General features: G+C 42.3%; 1 long non-coding RNA gene across 1 annotated transcript in view; it reads right to left on the bottom strand.

The window, feature by feature from the left end:
* The window catches only part of LOC149750424 (uncharacterized), an 83105-nt gene that overhangs the window by 52359 nt on the left and 4487 nt on the right, over positions 1-26259 (bottom strand). Inside the window, exons 2-3 of the long non-coding RNA XR_016394611.1 lie at positions 25685-25876; positions 5926-6600 (exon numbers count right to left, since the gene is read on the bottom strand). This is a non-coding gene — a long non-coding RNA (uncharacterized LOC149750424). The remainder of the gene's footprint in view (positions 1-5925; positions 6601-25684; positions 25877-26259) is intronic.

The raw sequence follows: 26259 nt of genomic DNA, 5'->3' as shown, positions 1-26259 counted from the left end.
AAGCAGAAAAAAAAAAGAGTACATGCTATATGATTCCATTTACATAAAACTTTAGAAAATGCAAACTAATCTGTCATGACAGAAAGTAGTTCAGTGGTTGCCAGGGGTGGTATGATGGATTACAAAGAAAACTTTAGAGGTGATGCGTCTGTTCACTCTATTGATTGTAGTGACAGATTCACAGATGTAAACACATGGCAAAACTTATCAAATTATCCAGTTTAAATAGGTGCAGTTTATTGTATGTCAATTATACCTTGATAAGGCTGTCGGGTTTTTTTTTTTTTTGAGATGACTCAAAGATCAAGAAAAATATGGGTCATCTGACACTAACAAGCTCACCTCCCTGGTGTGCAGGGGAATGGAACCAAGGGCCTCACCTCTGCTTTCTCTGAGCTCAGTACCAGAGCTTTTAACAAGCTCCAAACATGCTTGCAGGATCTTAGTTCCCTGACCAGGGATTGAACCCAGGCCAGGGCAGTGAAAGCACCAAGTCCTAACCACTGGACCGCCAGGGAATTCCCCAAACATGCATTTACAAACGCAATGAGATCAGCCTGGTTTTCTCCTCTGCGACCTTAGTAGCCTTCGTCACCGCTCTCCACCATACTTAAACCAAAGCTAAGAAACACGAATGTGTGCTTTTGAAACTCCAGCTCTACCCCACCCCTACTGTGAGAAAGACTTAAAATCAATAATTCTAAGAACAACAGCACAACCAGATCTATTTTGCTGTGTGCACAGAGTCCAACCAGAGGAAAGCCCCGCCAGAGATTCAATTTGTATTATTTCTGCTCTTTATTAAGAACTATTTGCCCCTATGCCATAGTATAGACGAGAACAAGAAAACACCTGGGTATCACGGAGGGTCGCTGTGTATGTTACAGTTAGGTTTGGCTGCAGATAATAGAAAGCCCAGTCATTCACATAGGTGGGGGATTATTCTCCTACTTTACTGAGGACAAGAAGTAAGTAGTCGAACTGTTTTGGCAGCTCCACGTAAGTCATCAGGGTCTCAGCCTTTTTCTGTCTCCCCAAGCAGGTGGTTTCCATCCTCAAGGTTACATGGTATCTGCTGGAGAGCTTTGATCCGAGCAGTAGGAGAGAGGAAGGAGGAAAGGAGAGGCACCCTGATTGTCCCGGAAGGTAGAAGGGTGCTACCTGGAGGAAGGAGAGGTGGATCGCCAGAAGGTCAGTGCCTGGCTCTGGGAGTCAAAACAAATGGTGGACACCGGAACCGATCCTGGCAGAGCACTCATGCTGTCTTGTGCCTTGAGGTACTCCCCAAAAGAGTTAATCACTGGAGCTGAAACATGTTCTCTGGATATAAAGACCAATAATTGAGTGGGGTGCTATGATTTTCTTTCCCGGGAGAGCCGCTTCAAAAGACTTCCACTCCTGTGTCCTGGTCCCATCCTCAGGGACTGCGTTACAAGGACAGCAGGACCTCTCTCCTCCCTGTAGACCAAACCTGGCCCTGGGAGACTCCCCTGGGGCTCTGCCCCTGAATGTCTTGCATTTTCCTCTCAGGTCACTCAGCCCCCCAGTGTTTCTGGGCTACTGGTTGGTAAGCCGGGTGAATGGGCACAGTCAAGTGAGAGGAGTGTTTGCTGTCCTGAGCACATACTTGGAAAGTGGTTACGTGCAACACATTCGTAAAAGTATGTTATCTTTGGGGGGGTAGTGGGAAAGCAGTGGGAGGTCTGTTCAAGAATGGAAGGAAATGTTGGTATCGCACAGTAAGAGGCATAGAGAAGCTAGTCAGAAGGTAGCCGCTTTCATCAGACCGGGCTTTCCTGCCAGCCAGCCCCAGGCCACATCCGCCCCCAGCCCTGCTCTCTGATGTTAGAGCCCAGGGAGCTTCTGCCTCACACCCCGAGTGGCCTCACCATGCCTTGTGAAACTTGGCTCCTGGCGCCTCGCACCTGTGAGGCATCGGAAACTCGAATGAATGGTTGGCTCTCCAACCACTGCTGAGCATGACCTTGGGAAGTGGGCAGCCCACACCTGACAGGAGCACTGCTTCCTTCACTCCTGTGACCACCAAGGGAGCTGGGAATTCTTCCCAGCTTCAGCACTCCGGCCAGACAGCTCCCCAGGACCAGTTTCTACTCAGCTGCTGGGCTCCTCCACCACCATCAGTGAACAAGATCAGAGAGAGAAATGGATACAGCCACTATGGAGAACAATATGGAGGTTCCTTAAAAAACTAAAAATAGAACTACCATACCACCCAGCAATCCCACTACTGGGCATATACCCTGAGAAAACCAGAATTCAAAAAGAGTCATGTACCACAATGTTCATTGCAGCACTATTTACAATAGCCAGGACATGGAAGCAACCTAAGTGTCCATTGACAGATGAATGGATACAGAAAATGTGGCACATATACGCAATGGAATATTACTCAGCCATAAAAAAGAAAGAAATTGAGTTATCTGTAGTGAGGCAGATGGACCTAGAGTCTGTCATACAGAGTGAAGTAAGTCAAAGAGAAAAACAAATACCATATGCTAACACATATATATGGAATCTAAAAAAAAAAAAAATGGTTCTGAAGAACCTAGGGGCAGGACAGGAATAAAGACGATAAAGACGCAGATGTAGAGAATGGACTTGAGGACATGGGGAAGGGGAAGGGTAAGCTGGGACGATGTGAGAGAGTGGCATGGACATATATACACTACCAAATGTAAAATAGATAGCTAGTGGGAAGCAGCTGCATCACATGGGGAGATCAGATCAGCTTGGTGCTTTGTGACCACCTAGAGAGGTGGGATAGGGAGGGTGGGAGGGAGACGCAAGACGGAGAGGATATGGGGATATATGAATACATATAGCTGATTCCTTTTGTTATACAGCAGAAACTAACACAACATTGTAAAGCAATTATACTCCAATAAAGATGTTAAAAAAAAAAAAGATCAGAGGGAGTCTAGCCGTACTCCATGCCCTCAAAACACGTGAAAGCACTACAGGTCCTTGGACACAAAACCAGGAGAGGGTAGGAGCCCTGGAGGGGAATATCCTGGACTTCTGGACCTCCTGCCCAAGTGGGGTACTTCAGCCACAATTAAAGTAACACATCCTTTTTGTTTAAAATTAATTTCAAAGAGAACTAGAAGGTGTAAAGTAAAATAAGTCTCTCCTCCCCCCACACCTAGCTTCACTTCCTAAGGACTATGACATGAAGTTTCTGGTATATCTTCACAGAAATTTTCTATTCAAGTGTATTCTTTTGAATGCATTTGCAAGAATTTTACTTATAAATAATTCAATTAATAATAATAACTAATGTATAAAGTACATGTTATTTACATTGAAATTGTAACTGGAAAAACAAAAATAACTAAAAGTGATCGAAGTGGACCTTGGATCCTTCCAGAGTGCAGTTTTTGAAGTGACCACCAGGTGTCAGAGTTATCAATAGTATTCCCCAAATCACACTGGAAAGTTACAAGAAGGGGAAGTGCCCGGCTGGAAATGAGATGGCGAGATCCTAAACAGGGTTATTTGGCCCTTCGGCCCAATATTTTGTCTACTTAGGGTTAGGTAGGGAGAGAGTAAAGGGAGCTGCGGAAAAAATTATTACATTCTCCGACCATAGATTCCCATTCAGTTGGGCACCCCTGGATCTCTGACCATGGCTCACGGGCCCAGCTGCTCCGCGGCATGTGGGATTTTCCCGGACCGGGGCACGAACCCGTGTCCCCTGACTCGGCAGGCGGACTCTCAACCTCTGCGCCACCAAGGAAGCCCCGCACTCCTGGATCTTCAGAGAAGCTGTCAAAGCGCTGGTGAGTTTCACGTAGGAAATGTAAAAATGGCTGGGCAGAGTCAGGCCTCCTATAGCTGTGAGGCTACTTTTGGAATCCAGGGCCATCTCTCCTCTCTTCAATCAGGAGACCAGAGGAGGGGTGACCACAAGAGGAGGACACACACACGAGAAGGGTTCAGCTATGGCCATCCTTGTTTTAAAAGGGAAAATCCAGTTCTGTATCAAGAGCTCTTCCTACCTAACCTTGAACATCATGGTCTCCTATTCACTTCCAATTTGATCTCCTCATGTATACTTCCTTTACCAGGCCTGACCCGGCTGTTGTCCAGAGCTGCTGGCCTAGAAAACATCCGCCCTCCATGCTTGAGAGCTGCGGGCAGGGCACCTGCCATCGCAGTCTTGAGGCTGTGGCCCAGGGGTAGTTACACTCGTCTTCCTCCAGGGGCCCAGCCACTTCTTTAGCTTCCCCCATCTGGCTCTAGAGAAGTCAACATACTCTGGAGGATTCCAGATGCCACCCATGGCAAGCCTCATCCTTCTGGAATCACCAGCGTCCACCCCAGCAGAAAGGGGGATGTTGATGCAGTCACAACACAGACTTGTGCAAGGAGGATGACCTAGGCTCCTCCTCCCTGGGAAGGCACAGCTGAAGGGTGTCAAAAAGGAAGGAGAACCCTTGCCACGTGTCCCAGTTGGCGCTTGTCTAGGCTGTTCCCTGGACCACATCCCATTTCTGGCCATGGGTCCAGGGAAGGGTTCAGACCCACTACGTACTGGGACTTGTCACTGGTGGAACTTTACTGTGAATAACAATGCCAAGCTTGTGGAAGAGGTAGGAAGTGGTGTAAGGAGAGGGGAGAAGGAAAGAAGGATTCAACATTTCATGGACAATGTTATTGATATTTAAATACTTCTCAAGACCTGTGATTTCCACGAATTTGGACAGGCAGATTAAGGGGACTTTTTATGTGATCTGAATGACATCATCCACTAAATTGGTACATCCTATATAGGCCAAATGAAGCAACAGTAATGATTTCAGTCACTATACACCTTAAGTGCTATATACGTAATTTAACATGATACACCTGTGGTGCCATACCCATAATAAAAATCCCAGTTATCAGCAAAACATAGGTAGTATTCATATTCAAATATGATCATGCATTATGTTTGATGTTTCAAACAGAATATACAAGCCAAACGGTTCATTGAAAAACAAAAATGGATAAAACAATGTTTATATCAGGATCCATGTTAATTTACCATGACTAGTATATTAACTGTTGCTTTGATGTGGCCAACACTGGTATGGCAACTGAGGGGTTTTTGTTTGTTTGTTTTTCCATTATCCTGTTACATATGGTATAAGAGGGATGGAACAGAAAGAATCTCTCATAGTGCTAACCATAGCCTGACTGTTTCAAAGACAATGCTCTCCAGACTAAAGCCAAGGATAGGGACCATGAAGCTCCACCCTAATCTCTCTGGGTTTATCTCCCTCAAGGAGACCCCAGTCATTGTGACTCCTGGATAATCCTGGACCCACTGGATCCCCGTAAGTCAAAGAGCCTTCCACATCCCTGAAAAGTCTGGCTATCCATCACATGTTCCACCTCATTTGGCCACTCAAACTACAAGGGTTTCACAAGTCCAGGACAGACTTCACTGGTCAAGGTGTATCTTGAGATCCCCAGACTTCTAGGTCCTCTGGAAAAGGAACAACCAATGGGGTCCCCAGGCTGGGAAGGGAAAGGATTCAGGCCCCTGCCTCACCAATGCCTGCTTACCACCCGCCCCCTCCAGTTTAATCATGCTTTGTGTAGGTGAGTCACAGAGGAGATGGGGCCGGTTGCGTATGGTCTGGCCATGTGTGTGGTATTCTAATGACAATGACTCCTCCCCCTACTTAATCCTTCTTCCCAGCCCTGCACTCAGCCAGGCAAAAGGCCGGATTCAGAATCTCCTCACGGGTACCCAAGGCTGTTTCCCTTTGATAAAGCGAGTAAGGAAATCGTTGATGTGAACACACAAAAATAGAAGACTTCCTGAATCAGACGTGAGTTTGGGTGCAGAGTAAGGCCAAGCTAAAAGCTCAAACTCACTGACCATAATTATCCCTCCCGTAGTGCAGCCTTCCTTACCTGTAGCCAAGCAGCTTCAGAGGCTGTGACAAATAGCTGAGCCTGTCGGAACTCCAGAAGAAACATTCCTCACCAGGCCTCCCAGCCCCAGCTTCAGCGACAGGGCACCAGGAAAGTAAACAGACTAAACCCATTGCAACAAGAGAGAACTGGTTCTTCTGCTCTCCAGACACTGTTCATGACACTTCAATCAAGTTCAACACAATATAGCTGAATAATTTTTAACCTTTATGGAGGCTCCTGGCTTCACAAACGAAATATTAGTCAGCAGAGTCGGTATAAAAATCTCTTTGCGGATTTCCCTTGTGGCGCAATGGTTGAGAGTCTGCCTGCCGACACAGGGGACACAGGTTCGTGGCCCGGTCCGGGAAGATCCCACATGCCGCAGAGCGGCTGGGCCCGTGAGCCATGGCCACTGAGCCTGCGCGTCCGGAGCCTGTGCTCCACAACGGGAGAGGCCACAACAGTGAGAGGCCTGCGTACCGCACAAAAAAAAAATAAAAGTCTCTTTGCAAAACTTGTCAAGCGTATACCACAATGTCACAGTGCAAAGACGTATCCAAAGTTCTTCTGATCGTGGTATTAGATCCTTCCACAAGAGCTGCAACTTCCAATGCCTTACAGATGCCAAATAGATCTGCTTCATAATATCACCTTGAGCTGTATTCTTTCGACCTGTATAAAGGTAGAAGCCACTGTTAATGCTGATAATCCTGCAGGAGTGTGGACTCAAGTCTTTCTGGAGAAACCAGAAATCCAGATTTTTATGTGTAATCTCCCAATTTTAAAATATGGACTACTAGCTTAAAAAAAAACACACTTTGCTACCTCCCTTCAGTGACTAAAGGCAGTATGACTGGGAGTCAGGAACCCAAGTTCTGACACCAACTCACTGTCTGTCCCTGGGAAAGACACCTAACATTTCTGGTCTGCAGTCACCTTGTCTGAAAAGTTTAGACACCCAAAATTCCTTTCAATCCTAAATTATTACACTGTATAGTTAAGTAAGTTTTCTAGATGGTCAATTCTCCCAAGAACAGCCAGAAACAAAATTAAAAGGAAAAAAAAAACCCCACAAAAAATAGATCACTGTGCCATAGCAGGGTCTATTACGATGTCTAGACATGGCCTTGGTGTGGCCAAGCCACTTGGTTAATATACCCACAAGAATGTGAACACTTTTATCAGACCAGATCTCCTCCATGATGGCCACCCACCCACTGGGGAAGATAAAAATTGTATTATCACCATGACTGTGGCAGGGAACACCTCTCTATGAAACAGAACTCTCTTGGGTCTTTTGAACCCAAACCCAAGGTTTCAAGGGAACATTTTGAGTTGGGAAACAAAGCTGACCAGCAGGCTGCCCTGAGCCATGACTCCTGACTTTCAAGCTCATGCTCAGCCTACCTGCGATGAAATTTGGAGTTGCCAAATTTGGAGTTGCCTTCAGTATCAGCCAACTCTACTCGGAACAGTTTTGTTACATAATCCTCAGCTGTGCCCCACGTGTGTACATGAGCACACGCTCACCCTGTACAAAAGCCCACAGATCTTCAGATACAGCACCTTTTTTTCAGCACAGGAAGGGAATAAAAACTATTAAGCTGGAAAATAATGAGGGACGGGTAAATTAAAGGCCCTTTCCCACTGTATATGTTAAAAAATAGACACATTTCAGAGCAAATAAAAGTATTCACATTCTTTTGGTTATATGAACTGTGGCTTGGGCAAACTGCAGGCCCAAAGAAGAGAAAGCCAAGTGGATTACAACTGGACAGTTTCTTCACACAGGCCACCTTGACACAGATAGCTTGGCTCCAAGTGGAATGGGAAGGGGTATTCCGCAGGCACCTGCATTCCTAAGGGCTTTTGTGCATCAGTTGTGAACAACAGCGCCTTTTTATTTTGCTATTAGTAGCTGCCAATAAATAGTATGGTGTAAAGAGCCTTTGACTCCTAAACCAGCTGTGACCTATCGCTTCAGTTCTGCCTGCTAGAGACATTTTCTTCACTGTGCCCCACTGTTGCCCTGGCTTTAGGTAACCAGTGTTTATTCTAAGTCAGCTTGCTCTTACCCTAAGGCCTTTGTATTATCCGTTTCCTCTTCTTAGAATGCTCATTACCCTGACCTTCACCAGGTAGTTCATTCAGACCTCAGCCTCCAGGCTGCCCTCAGAGAGGCCCTCTCTGGCCATCCAACATGAAGTACACACCCATGCATTCTGTGTCACATGACCCTACTTTAATTCTCTGCCTACACTTCCTACCACCTGATTTATTTCCTCTTTCTTTCTTTCTTTCTTCTTGCCTATCTTCTCTCGCTGGTATATAAGCTCCATGGCAATAAGGATTTTGTGTCTTTTTCAGCATGGCTTTGTAGCAACTAGAACAGTGCTTTGCGTATAGCAGTTGCTCAATGATTATTAGTTGAAAGAAAGATGGATGCTTGGATGAATGGAAGAATCCATCCAGCAAATACCTGTGAAGCATTTATGGTGCACTGGGAATAGATGAAGAATGAAATCCTCCTTCAAGGACTCCACAGTCTACCAGGGAAGACAGATGTTTATACGGTGCAATACTGTGAGAGAACTGCTTTTAGAAGCATACCGTGCCTTCTACCCTAGGTAAGTACGAAGACAGTCTCTAAGGAAAGTTAAGAGTTGGCCGAAAGGGCAAAGGTGAGAAAAAGGGTGGCAGGGAAGTCACCCTGTTGAGAAACATCACAAGAAAGGCACCAAATCTGAAAACAGACCGTGGGTTCCAGGAGCCCCAGGAGGTCTAGGATGGCTGGTGCCACAAGTGACAAAATGAGGGAGACGGGACCTCGAAAGAGAGGTGTGGGCCAGTTCTTAAGGAGCCTTGTAGACCAGCCTCTGGGTGTTAGATTTTAATCCTCTGAGCAACGGGAGCCATTGAGATGTTTTTAAGTAGGGAAGTGACATGAGGGTTTTATGCTTTATAATGTTGATGGCAGTGAAGGCAACTAGTCAGAGAAAAGAACAAAGCATTCAGGAGGCTATTGTCCAATCCAGGTGAACAAATGTCAAGGATCCCAGCTAGTGGCAGTGGAGAAGGAAAAGAGAAGACAGATGTGAAAGCTATTAAAAGGGTAGAATCAATAGAGCTTTAGTGACACATGAAACGTGGGAGGTGAGAGAAAGGATACGGTCAAAGGGAACTCCAGGCTGTGGTTAGTGTCATCAAAATTAATGGTTCTCCTGCTTCAGGCCTGGGAAGCCCTAGGTTCATTCTGTTTGTGATGTGACTGGATCTGAGTCTGCTCGCTTACATGAGCTCATGGACACTTGCCCAGGTGGCTATCTATGGTCCTAGCACAAAGGTCCGTTTCCCTGCTTAACAAATAAATTTGTATAGAAGTCCCTCTGATGTGTGTGCATCCAACCTACAACGTCAATTATTTATTGGTTCGCAAAGAACACATGTTATTATTTCGATGCACGGCCATTTTTGGAGGCACACACTTATCCATCACCACAGAAGCATGACTATTGGTCTAAATATAGATGTGCCTGTCACCTCAGAGAAAGAACAGACCAGAAGTCATGATTCCACTTATTCCAAGGAAATTTTAAAGTGATAAAATTGAAAAACAAATCAATGTCATGTTTTGAAGTCTGTAAATCTGATCTACAGATCCCATTATGATTACCTCACCACTTCTCTTGACGTTAATTGTTAATTTAGCCCCCAGACCCCTCGAAAGCAGCCCTCACCCCCACCCCAAGATATTGCTTACAGCCCTCACGGGCTATCTCACAGGTGCTGAAAAACAAGTAGAGTAGGCTCCTGGCCAGACACCCTTCAAGGATCCCCAGTTTATTCCTTTTCTCCTACTCTAGCCCCCATCCGCTGCTGCCACCTGAGAGGCTATATAATGTGAAGAGATTGGGCGCTGGTGCCTGCTAGCTTGAGTTTGAATCCTGGATTTACCACTTATAAGCTGTGTGACCTGAGGCAAGTTACCTAGCCTCTCTGTGCCTCAGTTTCCACCCTTGTAAAATACGAATAATATTATCTAATTTACCTCATGGGGTAGTTGTGATGATTAAATGAGTTAATGAGTTAATGTTTATAAAGTACTTAGAACAGTACCTAGCACGGTAACAAGTAACAAGCACTCAATAAATGTAAGCTATTATTCCTACTACCACTGCTCCTGCTGGCACTGGGGAAGCCTCTGGTGACTCCTGCCATAAGGTGCCAAAGCGACAGACAGGAGTTCTGTTATAAGGTAAGGGACAATGTCCTCCTTTTGTAATGTGATATCAAAGGGGTCACACAGCAATACAGCGCATGCCCAGTGCTTTCTGAAATTACCAATAAAAGAGTTCTTTGCATTTTTCACTTGCAGCCTTCCCTCCTCACACCAAAGGACTGAGACTTGAGTCCAGGAGCACCCAGGCTAGAAGACACATGAGTGACAGACACCACGCGATCTCCCTCCCTTGGAGCAGGGCTTTGTTACAGGGTCAAGTGGGTCCAGCCTGGCTTCCACTCCCGTAGGATGAGCTCTTCCCAGGAGAATCCTTCGATCCTCGCCTAAATTTCCTTCTGGAGCCACCCACTTCTCAATCCCTCCAAAGGAAGCGTTTAAATCTGATCCTTTAAAAGAAGGAAACCAGCTGTATTGTTAAATTATTTGTAAGTAAAAAGCAAATATAAACTGTAAAAACATGCTAAATTCAAGACTAAAGAATAGTTCTGATATGGACTTTTAATTTATCTTTGATGATAAAGTACCTGTCCATAGTCTTAACATTGGGACAGGCAGAGGAAAATCAAATTTTGAACATGATGCCATTTATATTAGCATTAAAAAATCCAATACATGCAACAGAATCGAGAGCCCAGAAATAAACCCACACATATAAGGACAATTAATTTACGACAAAGTAGCAAAGAACATACAGTGGAGAAAGGACAGTCTCTTCAATAAATTGTGTTGGGAAAACTGGACAGCCACATGCAAAAGAATGAAACCAGACCACTATCTTACACTAGGCACAAAAATTAACTCAAAATGGATTGAAGCCTTCAATGTAAGACCTGATACCATAAAATTCTTAGAAGAAAACACAAGCAGTATGTTCTTTGACATCAGCATTAGCAATATTTATTTGGATCTGTCTCCTCAAACAAGGGCAACAAAAGGAAAAATAAACAAATTGAGCTAATCAAACTAAAAAAACCTTTACACAGCACAAGAAACCATCAAAAAAAAAAAAGGACTGAATAGGACAAGATATTTATAAATGATATGTCCAACAATGTGTTAACATCCAAAATATATAAAGAACTCACACAACTCAACAGCAAAAAAACAAACCATCCAATTAAAAATGGGCAGACAAACTATTTACAATGTCAAGACATGGAAGCAACCTTAATGTCCACTGACAGCTGAATGGATAAAGAAGATGTGGTATATATATACAACAGAATACTACTCAGCTCTAAGAAAAGAATGAAATAATGCCATTTGCACCAACATGGATGGACCTAGAGGTTATCATACTAAGTGAAGTAAGTCAGACAAAGACAAATACCATATGATATCACTTATATGTACAATCTAAGAAAATCATATAAATGAACTTATTTACAAAACAGAAATAGACCCAGACGTAGAAAACAAACTTATGGTTATCAAAGGGGAAAGGGTGTAGGGGAGGGATAAGTTAGGAGTTTGGGATTAGCAGATACAAACTACTATATATAAAAGAGATAAGCAACAAGGTCCTACTGTATAGCACAAGGAAACATATTCAATATCCTGTAATAAACCATAGTGGAAAAGAATCTGAAAAAGAATATATATGTGTACACACACACACACACATACACATATGTATGTATAACTGAATCACTTTGCTGTATACCAGAAACAAACACAACATTGTAAATCAACTATACTTCAATTTTTAAAAAATGGGCAGACAAACTGAATGGACCTTTTTCCAAAGAAGACATACAGATGGCCAACAGACATATGAAAGATGCTCGACATCACTAATCATCAGGGAAATGCAAATCAAAACCACAATGAGCTATCACCTTATACCTGTCAGAATGGCTACAATCAAAAAGACAACAAATAACAGGTGCTGGCAAGGATGTGGAGAAAAAGGAACGCTTGTGCACTCTTGGTGGGAATGTAAATTGGTGCAGCCACTATGGAAGATGGTATAGAAGTTCCTCAAAAAACTAAAAATAGAACTACCATATGATCCAGCAATTCCACTTCTGGGTATATATCCAAAGAGAACAAAAACACTAATTTGAAAAGACACATTCACCACAATATTCATAACAGCATTATTCACAATAGCCAAGGTATGGCAGCAACCTAAGTGTCCATCAACAGATGAATAAAGAAGATGTGATACTGCGATAGATGGTAGATAGATAGATAGATAGATAGATATACACAATGGAATACTACTCAGCCATAAAAACGAAGGAAATTTTGCCATTTGCAACAACATGGATGGACCTGGAGGGTATCATGCTTAGTGAAATAAGTCAGACAGAGAAAAACAAATACTGTATGTTATCACTTACATGTGGAATCTAAAAAATAAAACAAACTAGTGAACATAACAGAAAAGAAACAGACTCATATATAAAGAATAAACTGCTGGTTACCAGTGGGGAGAGGGAAAAGGGGGAGGGGCAAGACAGGGGTAACGAATTAAGAGGTACAAACTACTATGTATAAAATAAATAAGCTACAAGGGAATATAGCACAGTGAATATAGCCAATGTTTTATGACTATAAAAGGAGTGTAATCTATAAAAGTTTTGTATCACTGTGTTGTATACCTGAAACTAATATAATATTGTAAAACAACTATACCTCAATTTTTTTAAAGATATATGCACCCCTATGTTCACTGCAGCATTACTTACAATAGCCAAAATATGGAAATAACCTAAGTGTCCATCAATGGATGAATGAATCAAGAAGATGTAATACATGTATACAACGGAATACTACCCAGCCACAAAAAAGAATGAGATGTTGCCATTTGTGACAACATGGATAAACCCTGAGGGTTTTATGCTAACTAAAATAAGTCAGAAGGAAAAAGACAAATACTGTATTATTTCACTCATATGGAGAATATTAAAAAAAACAAAAACAAAAAACCCACAAATGGAGAAATAAAACACATCAAAAACAAACTCATAGATACAGAGAACAGATAGGTGGTCACCAAAGGGGAAGTGGGCTGGGGGTGCATGAAAGGAGTGAAGAGGGTCACTTGTATGGTGACAGATGGTAACTGGACTTTTGGGGTGAATCACTTTGTAATGTATACAGATGTTGAATTGTACTGTTGTACACCTGAAACTTATATAATTTTTTTAAATCCAATACATAGGAACCCAACAATTCCACTCCTGGGTATATATCAAAAAAAACAAAAACACTAGTTTGAGAAGATACATGCACTCCAATGTTCATAGCAGGAGCATCAAGCAATGTGGATGGACTTGGAGGGCATTATGGTAAGTGACATAAGTCAGACAGAGGAAGACAAATACTATATGATATCACTTATATGTGGAATCTAAAAAATACAACAAACTAGTGAATAAAACAAAAAACAAGCAGACTCATAGATATAGAGAACAAACTAGTGGTTACCAGTGGGAAGAGGGAAGGGGGAGGGGCAATGTACGGGAAGGGAATTTTTTAAAGGGGTTACTATGGTATTATATGAAATCATGTGTGTGAAACTCTTGAAAATTGTAAAGCACTATAGAATTTAAAGAATCCTTCATTCAATTAAAATAATCCAATACATAAGAATAAATCTAGTAAAAGATGTACAAGATCTACCCAGACAATCAAGAAACATTATGAGGAAAAATTAAAGACCTATATAAATGGAGAAATATGCCATAGTCCTAGACACAAAGATTCAATATTACAAAGATATTTGTTCTCCCCAAATCGATCTACAGATTTTACTTACTTCCAGTCAAAATCTCAGAAATTTTTTTGTGTAAACTGACAAGATGATTCTATTTTTCTATGAAACGCAAAGGGCCAAGAATAGCCAAGACAATCTTGAAGAAGAGAAACAGTTGATAGATTTACACTACCAGATGGCAAAACTTATAAAATTATAGCAATTAAGGCCGCATGGTATTAGCAAAAACTTTTGTCAATTAAAGCACAGAGTGGGGAGCTTCCGGGAAGATGGCGGAAGAGTAAGGCGCGGAGACCACCTTCCTCCCCACAGATACACCAGAAATACATCTACACGTGGAACAACTCCTACAGAACACCTACTGAACGCTGGCAGAAGACCTCAGACCTCCCAAAAGGCAAGAAACCCCCCACGTACCTGGGTAGGGCAAGAGAAAATATAATAAACAGAGACAAAAGGATAGGGACGGGACCTGCACCAGCGGCAGGGAGCTGTGAAGGAGGAAAGGTTTCCACACACTAGAAGCCCCTCCACGGGCTGAGACTGCGGGTGGCGGAGGGGGAAGTTTCGGAGCCGCGGAGGAGAGCACAGCAACAGGGGTGCGGAGGGCAAAGCGGAGAGATTCCCGCACAGAGGATCGGTGCCGACCAGCACTCACCAGCCGAGACGCTTGTCTGCTCACCCACCGGAGCGGGCGGGGCTGGGAGCTTAGGCTCAGGCTTCGGTAGGAGCCCCGGAAGAGGACCGGGGTTGGCGGCGTGAACACAGCCTGCAGGGGGTTAGTGCGCCACGGCTAGCCGGGAGGGAGTCCGGGAAAAGTCTGGACCTACCGAAGAGGCAAGAGACTTTTTCTTCCCTCTTTATTTCCTGGTGCGCGAGGGGAGGGGATTAAGAGCACTGCTTAAAGGGGCTCCACAGACGGGCGCGAGCGGCGGCTAAAAGCGCGGACCCCAGAGATGGGCATGAGCAGCTAAGGCTGCTGCTGCTGCCACCAAGAAGCCTGTGTGCGAGCACAGGTCACTACCCACATCCCCCTTCCAGGGAGCCTGTGCCGCCCGCCACTGTGAGGGTCCCGGGATCCAGGGACAACTCCCCCGGGGGAACGCACGGCACACCTCAGGCTGGTACAACGTCACTCCGGCCTCCGCCACCGCATGCTCGCCCCGCACTCCGTGCCCCTCCCTCCCCCACGACCTGAGTGAGCCAGAGCCCCCGAATCAGAGGCTCCTTTAACCCCGTACTGTCTGAGCGAAGAACAGACGCCCTCAGGCGACCTACACGCAGAGGCGGGGCCAAATCCAAAGCTGAGCCCCTGGGAGCTGTGTGAACAAGGAAGAGAAAAGGAAATCTCTCCCAGCAGCCTCAGAAGCAGCGGATTAAAGCTCCACCATCAACTTGATGTACCCTGCATCTGTGGAATACCTGAATACACAAACGAATCATCCCAAATTAAGGAGCCGTGTGGATGAAAAGCTCTTGGTGCTGCAGCCAAGAGTCAGTGCTGTGCCTCTGAGGTGGGAGAGCCAACTTCAGGACACTGGTCCACAAGAGACCTCCCAGCTCCACATAATATCAAACGGCGAAAATCTCCCAGAGATCTCCATCTCAACACCAGCACCCAGCTTCACTCAACGACCAGCAAGCTACAGTGCTGGACATCCTATGCCAAACAACTAGCAAGACAGGAACACGACCCCACCCATTACCAGAGAGGCTGCCTAAAATCATAATAAGGTCACAGACACCCCAAAACACACCACCAGACGCGTTCCTGCCCAACAGGAAGACAAGATCCAGCCTCATCCACCAGAACACAGACATCAGTCCCCTCCACCAGGAAACCTACACAACCCACTGAACCAAACTTAGCCACTGGGGACAGACACCAAAACAACGGTAAATACGAACCTGCAGCCTGCAAAAAGGAGACCCCAAACACAGTAAGATAAGCAAAATGAGAAGACAGAGAAGCACACAGTAGATGAAGGAGCAAGGTAAAAACACACCAGGACCAAACAAATGAAGAGAAAATAGGCAGTCTCCCTGAAAAAGAATTCAGAATAATGATAGTAAAGATGATACAAAATCTTGGAAATACAATAGACAAAATGCAAGAAACATTTAACAAGGACCTAGAAGAACTAAAGATGAAACAAGCAATGATGAACAACACAATAAATAAAATTAAAAATACTCTAGATGGGATCAATAGCAGAATAACTGAGGCAAAAGAACAGATAAGTGACCTGGAAGATAAAATAGTGAAAATAACTACTGCAGAGCAGAATAAAGAAAAGGCAATGAAAAGAACTGAGGACAGTCTCAGAGACCTCTGGGACAACATTAAATGCACCAACATTCGAATTATTGGGGTTCCAGAAGAAGAAGAGAAAAAGAAAGGGACTGAGAAAATATTTGAAGAGATTAGAGTTGAAAACTTCCCTAATATGGGAAAGGAAGTCATTAATCAAGTCCAGGAAGCACAGAGAGTCCCATACAGGATAAATCCAAGGAGAAACACGCCAAAACACATATTAATCAAACTGTCAAAAATTAAATACAAAGAAAACATATTAAAAGCAGCAAGGGAAAAACAACAAATATCACACAAGGGAATCCCCATAAGGTTTAGCTTAGGAATCCCCATAAGCTGATCTTTCAGCAGAAACTCTGCAAGCTAGAAGGGACTGGCAGGACATATTTAAAGTGATGAAGGAGAAAAACCTGCAACCAAGATTACTCTACCCAGCAAGGATCTCATTCAGATTTGATGGAGAAATTAAAACCTTACAGAGAAGCAAAAGCTGAGAGTTCAGCACCACCAAACCAGCTTTACAACAAATGCTAAAGGAACTTCTCTAGGCAAGAAACACAAGAGAAGGAAAAGACCTACAATAATGAACCCAAAACAATTAAGAAAATGGGAATACGAATATACATATCGAAAACTACCTTAAATGTAAATGGACTAAATGCTCCCACCAAGAGACACAGATTGGCTGAATGGATACAAAAACAAGACCCATATATTTGCTGTCTACAAGAGACCCACTTCAGACCTAGAGACACATACAGACTGAAAGTAAGGGGATGGAAAAAGATATTTCATGCAAATGGAAACCAAAAGAAAGCTGGAGTAGCAATTCTCATATCAGACAAAATAGACTTTAAAATAAAGACTATTACAAGAGACAGAGAAGGACACTACATAATGATCAAAGGATCAATCCAAGAAGAAGATATAACAATTGTAAATATTTATGCACCCAACATAGGAGCACCTCAATACATAAGGCAAATACAAACAGCCATAAAAGGGGAAATCGACAGTAACACATTCATAGTAGGGGACTTTAACACCCCACTTTCACCAATGGACAGATCATCCAAAATGAAAATAAATAAGGAAACACAAGCTTTAAATGATACATTAAAGAAGATGGACTTAATTGATATTTATAGGACATTCCATCCAAAAACAAAAGAATACACATTTTTCTCAAGTGCTCATGGAACATTCTCCAGGATACATCATATCTTGGGTCACAAATCAAGCCTTGCTAAATTTAAGAAAATTGAAATCATATCAAGTATCTTTTCCGACCACAACGCTATGAGACAAGATATCAATTACAGGAAAAGATCTGTAAAAAATACAAACACATGGAGGCTAAACAATACACTACTTAATAACGAAGTGATCACTGAAGAAAACAAAGAGGAAATCAAAAAATACCTAGAAACAAATGACAATGGAGACATGATGACCCAAAATCTATGGGATGCAGCAAAAGCCGTTCTAAGAGGGAAGTTTATAGCAATACAATCCTACCTTAAGAAACAGGAAACATCTCGAATAAACAACCTAACCTTGCACCTAAAGCAATTAGAGAAAAAAGAATAAAAAAAAAGCCAAAGTTAGCAGAAGGAAAGAAATCATAAAAATCAGATAAGAAATAAATGAAAAAGAAATGAAGGAATGATAACAAAGATCAATAAAACTAAAAGGTGGTTCTTTGAGAAGATAAACAAAATTGATAAACCATTAGCCAGACTCATCAAGAAAAAAAGGGAGAAGACTCAAATCAATAGAATTAGAAATGAAAAAGGAGAAGTAACAACTAACACTGCAGAAATACAAAAGATCATGAGAGATTACTACAAGCAACTCTATGCCAATAAAATGGACAACTTGGAAGAAATGGACAAATTCTTAGAAAGGCACAACCTGCCAAGACTGAATCAGGAAGAAATAGAAAATATGAACAGACCAACCACAAGCACTGAAATTGAAACTGTGATTAAAAATCTTCCAACAAACAAAAGCCCAGGACCAGATGGCTTCACAGGCGAATTCTATCAAACGTTTAGAGAAGAGCTAACACCTATCCTCAAACACTTCCAAAATATAGCAGAGGGAGGAACACTCCCAAACTCATTCTACGAGGCCACCATCACCCTGATACCAAAAGCAGACAAGGATGTCACAAAGAAAGAAAACTACAGGCCAATATCACTGATGAACATAGATGCAAAAATCCTCAACAAAATACTAGCAAACAGAATCCAACAGCACATTAAACGGATCATACACCATGATCAAGCGGGGTTTATTCCAGGAATGCAAGGATTTTTCGATATACGCAAGTCAATCAACGTGATACACCATATTAACAAATTGAAGGAGAAAAACCATATGATCATCTCAATAGATGCACAGAAAGCTTTCAACAAAATTGAACACCCATTTATGATAAAAAGCCTGCAGAAAGTAGGCACAGAGGGAACTTTCCTCAACATAATAAAGGCCATATATGACAAACCCACAGCCAACATCGTCCTCAATGGTGAAAAACTGAAACCAGTTCCACTAAGATCAGGAACAAGACAAGGTTGCCCACTCTCACCACTCTTATTCAACATAGCTTTGGAAGTTTTAGCCCCAGCAATCAGAGAAGAAAAGGAAATAAAAGGAATCCAAATCGGAAAAGAAGTAAAGCTGTCACTGTTTGCAGATGACATGATACTATACATAGAGAATCCTAAAGATGGTACCAGAAAACTACTAGAGCTAATCAATGAATTTGGTAAAGTAGCAGGATACAAAATTAATGCACACAAATCTCTGGCATTACTATACACTAATGATGAAAAATCTGAAAGTGAAATCAAGAAAACACTCCCATTTACCATTGCAACATAGAGAATAAAATATCTAGGAATAAACCTACCTAAGGAGACAAAAGACCTGTATGCAGAAAATTATAAGACACTGATGAAGGAAATTAAAGATGATACAAATAGATGGAGAGATGTACCATGTTCTTGGATTGGAAGAATCAACATTGTGAAAATGACTCTACTACCCAAAGCAATCTACAGATTCAATGCAATCCCTATCAAACTACCACTGGCATTTTTCACAGAACTAGAACAAAAAATTTCACAATTTGTATGGAAACACAAAAGACCCCGAATAGCCAAAGCAATCTTGAGCATGAAAAACGGAGCTGGAGGAATCAGGCTCCCTGACTTCAGACTATACTACAAAGCTACAGTAATCAAGACAGTATGGTACTGGCACAAACACAGAAATATAGATCAATGAACAGGATAGAAAGCCCAGAGATAAACCCACGCACATATGGTCACCTTATCTCTGATAAAGGAGGCAGGAATGTACAGTGGAGAAAGGACAGCCTCTTCAATAAGTGGTGCTGTGAAAACGGGACAGCTACATGTAAAAGTATGAGCTTAGATCACTCCCTAACACCGTACACAAAAATAAACTCAAAATGGATTAAAGACCTATATGTAAGGCCAGAAACTATCAAATTCTTAAAGGAAAACATAGGCAGAACACTCTATGACATAAATCACAGCGAGATCCTTTTTGACCCACCTCCTAGAGAAATGGAAAGAAAAACAAAGATAAACAAATGGGACCTAATGAAACTTAAAAGCTTTTGCACAGCAAAAGAAACCATAAACAAGACCAAAAGACAACCCTCAGAATGGGAGAAAATATTTGCAAATGAAGCAACGGACAAAGGATTAATCTCCAAAATTTATAAGCAGCTCATGCAGCTCAATAACAAAAACAAACAACCCAATCCAAAAATGGGCAGAAGACCTAAATAGACATTTCTCCAAAGAAGATATGCAGACTGCCAACAAACACATGAAAGAATGCTCAACATCATTAATCATTAGAGAAATGCAAATCAAAACTACAATGAGATATCATCTCACACCAGTCAGAATGGCCATCATCAAAAAATCTAGAAACAATAAATGCTGGAGAGGGTGTGGAGAAAAGGGAACCCTCTTGCATTGTTGGTGGGAATGTAAATTGATACAGCCACTGTGGAGAACAGTATGGAGGTTCCTTAGAAAACTACAAATAGAACTACCATATGACCCAGCAATTCCACTACTGGGCATATACCCTGAGAAAACCATAATTCAAAGAGTCATGTACCAAAATGTTCATTGCAGCTCTATTTACAATAGGCCGGAGATGGAAACAACCTAAGTGTCCATCATTGGATGAATGGATAAAGAAGATGTGGCACATATATTCAATGGAATATTACTCAGCCATAAAAAGAAACGACATTGAGGTATTTGTAATGAGGTGGATAGACCTAGAGTCTGTCATACAGAGTGAAGTAAGTCAGAAAGAGAACGACAAATACCGTATGCTAACACATATATATGCAATTTAAGAAGAAAAATAATGTCATGAAGAACCTAGGGGTAAGACAGGAATAAAGACACAGACCTACTAGAGAATGGACTTGAGGATATGGGGAAGGGGAAGGGTGAGCTGTGACAAAGCGAGAGAGAGGCATGGACATATATACACTACCAAACGTAAGGTAGATAGCTAGTGGGAAACAGCCGCATAGCACAGGGAGATCAGCTCGGTGCTTTGTGACCCCCTGGAGGGGTGGGATAGGGAGGGTGGGAGGGAGGGAGACGCAAGAGGGAAGAGATGTGGGAACATATGTATATGTATAACTGATTCACTTTGTTATAAAGCAGAAACTAACACACCATTGTAAAGCAATTATACTCCAATAAAGATGTAAAAAAAAAAAGCATAAAGATACACAAATAGACCAACAAAACAAAGAGAGTTGAGAAACAGACCCACACATGTACAGGCCTCTAGTTAGGATAATGATAGCACTGCAGGACAGAGGAGAAAGGAATCTTTTCAACATGGCGCTAGATCAGGAATTTCCTAGCAGTCCTGTGATTAGGACTCCACACTCTCATTGTGGAGGGCCAGAGTTTGATCTCTGGTTGGGGAACTAAGATCCCGCATGTCCCACGCCATGGCCAAATAAATAAATAAATAAACAATAACAAAAAAATGGTGCTAGATCATCTGGGTACCCACATGGAAAAACAAATTAACGGGGGTTTCCCTGGTGGCGCAGTGGTTGAGAATCCGCCTGCCAATGCAGGGGACACAGATTCAATCCCTGGTCAGGGAAGATCCCACATGCCGCGGAGCAACTAAGCCTGTGCGCCACAACTACTGAGCCTGCGCTCTAGAGCCCGTGAGCCACAACTACTGAGCCCACATGCCACAACTACTGAAGCCTGCGTAACTAGAGCCTGTGCTCTGCAACAAGAGAAGTCACTGCAATGAGAAGCCCCCGCACTGCAACAAAGTGTAGACCCCGCTCACCACAACTAGAGAAAGCCCGTGTGCAGCAACGGAGACCCAATGCAGCCAAAAATAAATAAATAAATAAAATTAAAACAAACAAATTAACATTGACCCCTATCTCACACCCGTCACAATCCTAAATTCTAGAAGGAGTGTAGACATAATTTGGAAAAGCAGAACATTGAAACTTCCAGAGGATAACTTAGAATATCGTCATGCCCTTGAGGCAAGGGGATGACTTCTAAAGCAGGACACGAAAAGCACAAATCATAAAGGGAACAATTGATGAACTGGATTTCATTAAGAACTTCTGTTCATTAAGACACTGTTAAGAGAGTGAGGGCAAGCCACACAGTGGGAGAAGAAATATGCAGTACATACATTCAACAAAGGACTCGTATTCAGAATATATAAAGAATTCCACAAATCAATAAGAAAAATGAAACACAATTTTAAAAGGGAGAGAGAGGAGCAAAAGATTTGTAAAAGGTACTTCTTTAAAGAGAATATACACATGGCTCCAAAAAAATATTTTAAAAGGACTTAGCATCATCAGTCATCAGAGAAATGCAAATTAAAACTACAGTAGGGTACTACTGGGGTCCTGGTAAAGTTCTATTTCATAGGTGGTGGTTTCATAAGAAAAACTTCACTGAGTTGTATATAAGGATTTGTGCACGCCTCTCTGTATATTATACTTCAATAAAAATTTTTCCTTAAAAAAAGTGAGATTTTAGAAATATATCAACCAAATACAACGCGTGGATCCTGTTTGGACCTTGCTTCACATGAGCCAACCATTAAAAAAGAATATGTGAGACAGCTGGGGGAATTTGAAGACTAACTGCATATTTGATGATAATTAAGGGATTACTAAGTTTTTTAGGTATGATGATGGCATTGTGGCAATGTTTTCAAAAAGAGTTTTTATCTTTTAGCGCTACATAGTGAAGTATAAATACATATATTATAAATAAAATAATAGCTTGGATTTACTTCAAAATAATCAGAAGAGGGAGGATGGATGAAATGGGAATCTCTGTACTATTCTAGCTTTGTGTATGTTTAAAATCTTGCATAATAAAACCTTTTTTTTTTTAAAGCTATGGCATAGCCAAGGTTTTATGCTTTGGGGCTATTTATGACTCCTCTCTTCTACCCCTCTGCAACCTAACCAAGTAATATTATGTAGTGACGATGGAAACCAGAAACATTGAACCCTTAGGCTACAGGGACCTCAGAAGTCATCTAGGCCATTTCCTCGTTACCAAGCAGAGTATCTGAAACAGGAGAACCCACACCACATCTGCTGCACAGACTAGCATAGGTGACATAGTGTGACTACTCTCAGAGAAACAGTTAAAAAAGAAACTTTCCAGGGACCTGGATATGGCAGAGCAATCATTTACCCACTTTCTTCGGGGCACATGCCAATGTGAGGTCTCTAAGCAGCCTGGCTGCCCTCCCTACGCAAGTAAACTCTCAACAGGAGCTCTGGTAGCCTCCCTGAGCTGGCCCTTCCTGTCCTACCACTGGATGCTATGCATATGCTGTCTGACCTCATCTCAGTTAGATATCTATCTTCGTTTGCCAGCTGACCTGGCTGGAGCTGTTAAAGGAGTAAAGCAATGAAGTATGAATTCCTGTATAAATCAAGGCTGGTTCTTCCTTATTCCACGATCCTAGACTAGTACAGGCTTACACAGTTTAGAAACCCTCACTAGATAGATACAAGTAGTTGCAAAAACAAGCTGGATGAGGCCTCCTGACTTAATGTGTCTCCCAAGAAGCCCTCTAGGTTTGGAGCTTTCCCGCTTTGAAAGGAAATTAAACTCATTGATTCCTTCTGGCCCTCATTCACTATTTTAAGATGAAGACGTTTAAATGGATAAACAAATCTCCAGGTTACACCTAGTTTTAGAGTGCTATCCCTTCTATGCAAAACGCTGCATTTCAACAAGGACTTATTGGAGAAATGAACTCTATCTTTGATAAGGAGCTTTCAGGCACTCTTAGTGGTAGCTTCTGGAGGGAGGAAAACCTTTTACTGGCCCTCACATACTCACTTATCTACCACTAATTAGGCCAATGAGATGATGAGGGCTTCAAAGGTGAGGGACCAAGTTTTCATGTACACAAAAAGGGCAAAGTTGAAAAATCAATTTATAGGACTTGTTTATTTCTTCTTTTGGCCCCTTTAAACAAAGGGGACTTTTCAGACTGATACCAGTTCTGAAGCCTGTGCATCCAGCTCTCCCACACACCAGCTATGTGACCTCAAGTTTTCTGTACCTCAGTTTATCAACTGTAAAATGGGGGTAATAATAGTACATACCTCATAAGGTTGATGAGAAGGCTAAAATAGTACAATGTATGTAAAGCACTTAAAACAAAGGCTGGTTAGTGTTAACTCTTCGTATTGTTTGATTATGACGGAAGCCCTGCCATGGACATGTGCCATCACAGGAAAGAAAGGATAAGAATGGAAAGAGTGGACACTAGGAAACAAAAGGAAACGAGCGGTGTTGTTGAAACTCTGTGGCTAAACCTTACAAACACACCTATTTCTAGCTATTTTTATAATATATGTCAGTAATTCAGGAATAGAGAAAAAGATACTCCAAGATAAAGGGTCAGAGGTATAGCAAGAAAGTGGACATCCTTGTATTTCAGATATGTATATAGAAAGGGTACTCTTACGTGACGATACAAACCCCATTAGTATTAAAGGGACTGCAAGTCCTAAAACCCTGTTGGTCTTGATTTAGCCAAGGACCGCTCCACAAGCCACAAAAAGAAGCTAAGAGCTACTGTTTTGCTCTTTTGTTGTCAATGACTGGCATTCACGAGTTCATTAAGCTTTTTTATCTTATTTATTTTTTGGCTGTGTTGGGTCCTCGTTGCTGCAAGCAGGCTTTCTCTAGTTGCGACGGGCTACTCTTCGCTGCAGTGCATGGGCTTCTCATTGCAGTGGCTTCTCTCCTTGCAGAGCACGGGCTCTAGGCGAGCGGGCTTCAGTAGGTCCGAGGCATGTGGGATCTTCCCGCTGCAGGAGTCGAACCCGTGTCCCCTGCCTTGGCAGGCAGATTCTTAACCACTGTGCCACCAGGGAAGTCCCTCTTTTTTTTTTTCTTTTCTTTTTCTTTTTTTTAATTTAGGCTACTATGTCACATTTGCATATACATTTAGTATTATTTAGTAAAGAGCACAATTTTGAAATAAAATTAATTGAATAAATGCAGGGACCCTTTCAACAGTTTTCTTTTCAACTTTATGAATAATCACCTACTACAGTCTTTAACATTTTTAATTTTTAAAAGTCTAGTCATTAGACCATTACCTCTATATGGGCTGTGTATACATAATCAGAACACATATTTTCTCATAATAATTAGCATTTGTTTGTTAACAATCATAATTGTGTTTTCCCATTGATTATTATTTACTATTATCATAGTGCCAGAGGGATGAACCACATATAGGAACCTGAGAAGAAGGAAGACTGCCCAAAGGGCCTGCTGTCCACTGTCCACGGACTCTAGGGGCTATTAATTATTTATCTACTTTTCAAAGTTAATAAATAGGAATGTCTTTTTGCCCTTTATTCCCCAGATGAATTTAACCAAATGAGAGATGGGTGTGTGTGTGTGTGCAGCATCTACAGTCTGAGAATATAAGAGGTGCAGGTAATGGGAAAGAAGGAGATGTTTAAAAAGCAAATAGGGCTTCCCTGGTGGCACAGTGGTTGAGGGTCCGCCTGCCGATGCAGGGGACACGGGTTCGTGCCCCGGTCCGGGAGGGTCCCACATGCCGCGGAGCCGCTGAGCCTGCGCGCCCGGAGCCTGTGCTCCGCAACGGGAGAGGTTACAACAGTGAGAGGCCCACTTACCGAAAAAAAAAAAAAAAAAAAAAGCAAATATATTTAATGTCATCAACTATACACAACACTGCTTCCTCTGGCATTTTTTATTATGATTAATTTTCATGAATAGTTTGATTGGTTTTGAGTGTGCTTTTAAGAACATGAGTGCTTTAAAAACATGATACTTATTAACACCAAAAAAAACAAAATCCAAATAACCCTTATTGACACTTAAAAAATACTTACATATGGGCTTCCCTGGTGGCGCAGTGGTTGGGAGTCCGCCTGCCGATGCAGGGGACACGGGTTCATGCCCCGGTTCGGGAAGATCCCACGTGCCGCGGAGCGGCTGGGCCCATGAGCCATGGCTGCTGGGCCTGCACGTCCGGAGCATGTGCTCCGCAGCGGGAGAGGCCACAGCGGTGAGAGGCCCGCGTACTGCAGAAAAAAAAAAAAAAAAACCTTACATGTAGTTAGAAAATGCAAACCCTGCAGAAAAGTATCAAATGGAAAAATAGGAACCTCCCTCCTCAACCACCCAAGTCCTTCCACCCAAAGGTAAACCACTGTCTTATGCTCCTCTATCCTACCAGAAAAAAATGTATGTGTATATATTCATTTATTTACCCAAATGAATTACATTATGCACACTTCCGTTATAGGCATCTTTTACTTTATATATCTTGATACTACTTCCATAACAGCACATGGTGATGACCCCATTCTTTTCGCTCCTACAAACAGTGCTGCAGTGAATATCTCTGCACACACAGTGAACATCTTTGCACACCCATTTAGTGTTACATGCGTTTTGTTACAGT

Source organism: Delphinapterus leucas, chromosome 1 (assembly GCF_059928025.1).
Source record: "Delphinapterus leucas isolate spDelLeu-1000000601 "Yukka" chromosome 1, BTC_Dleu_Yukka2, whole genome shotgun sequence".
Taxonomy (NCBI): domain Eukaryota; kingdom Metazoa; phylum Chordata; class Mammalia; order Artiodactyla; family Monodontidae; genus Delphinapterus; species Delphinapterus leucas.
Note: the sequence above shows the minus strand (reverse complement) of the source record. Positions and strands in the feature narration are given on the sequence as shown.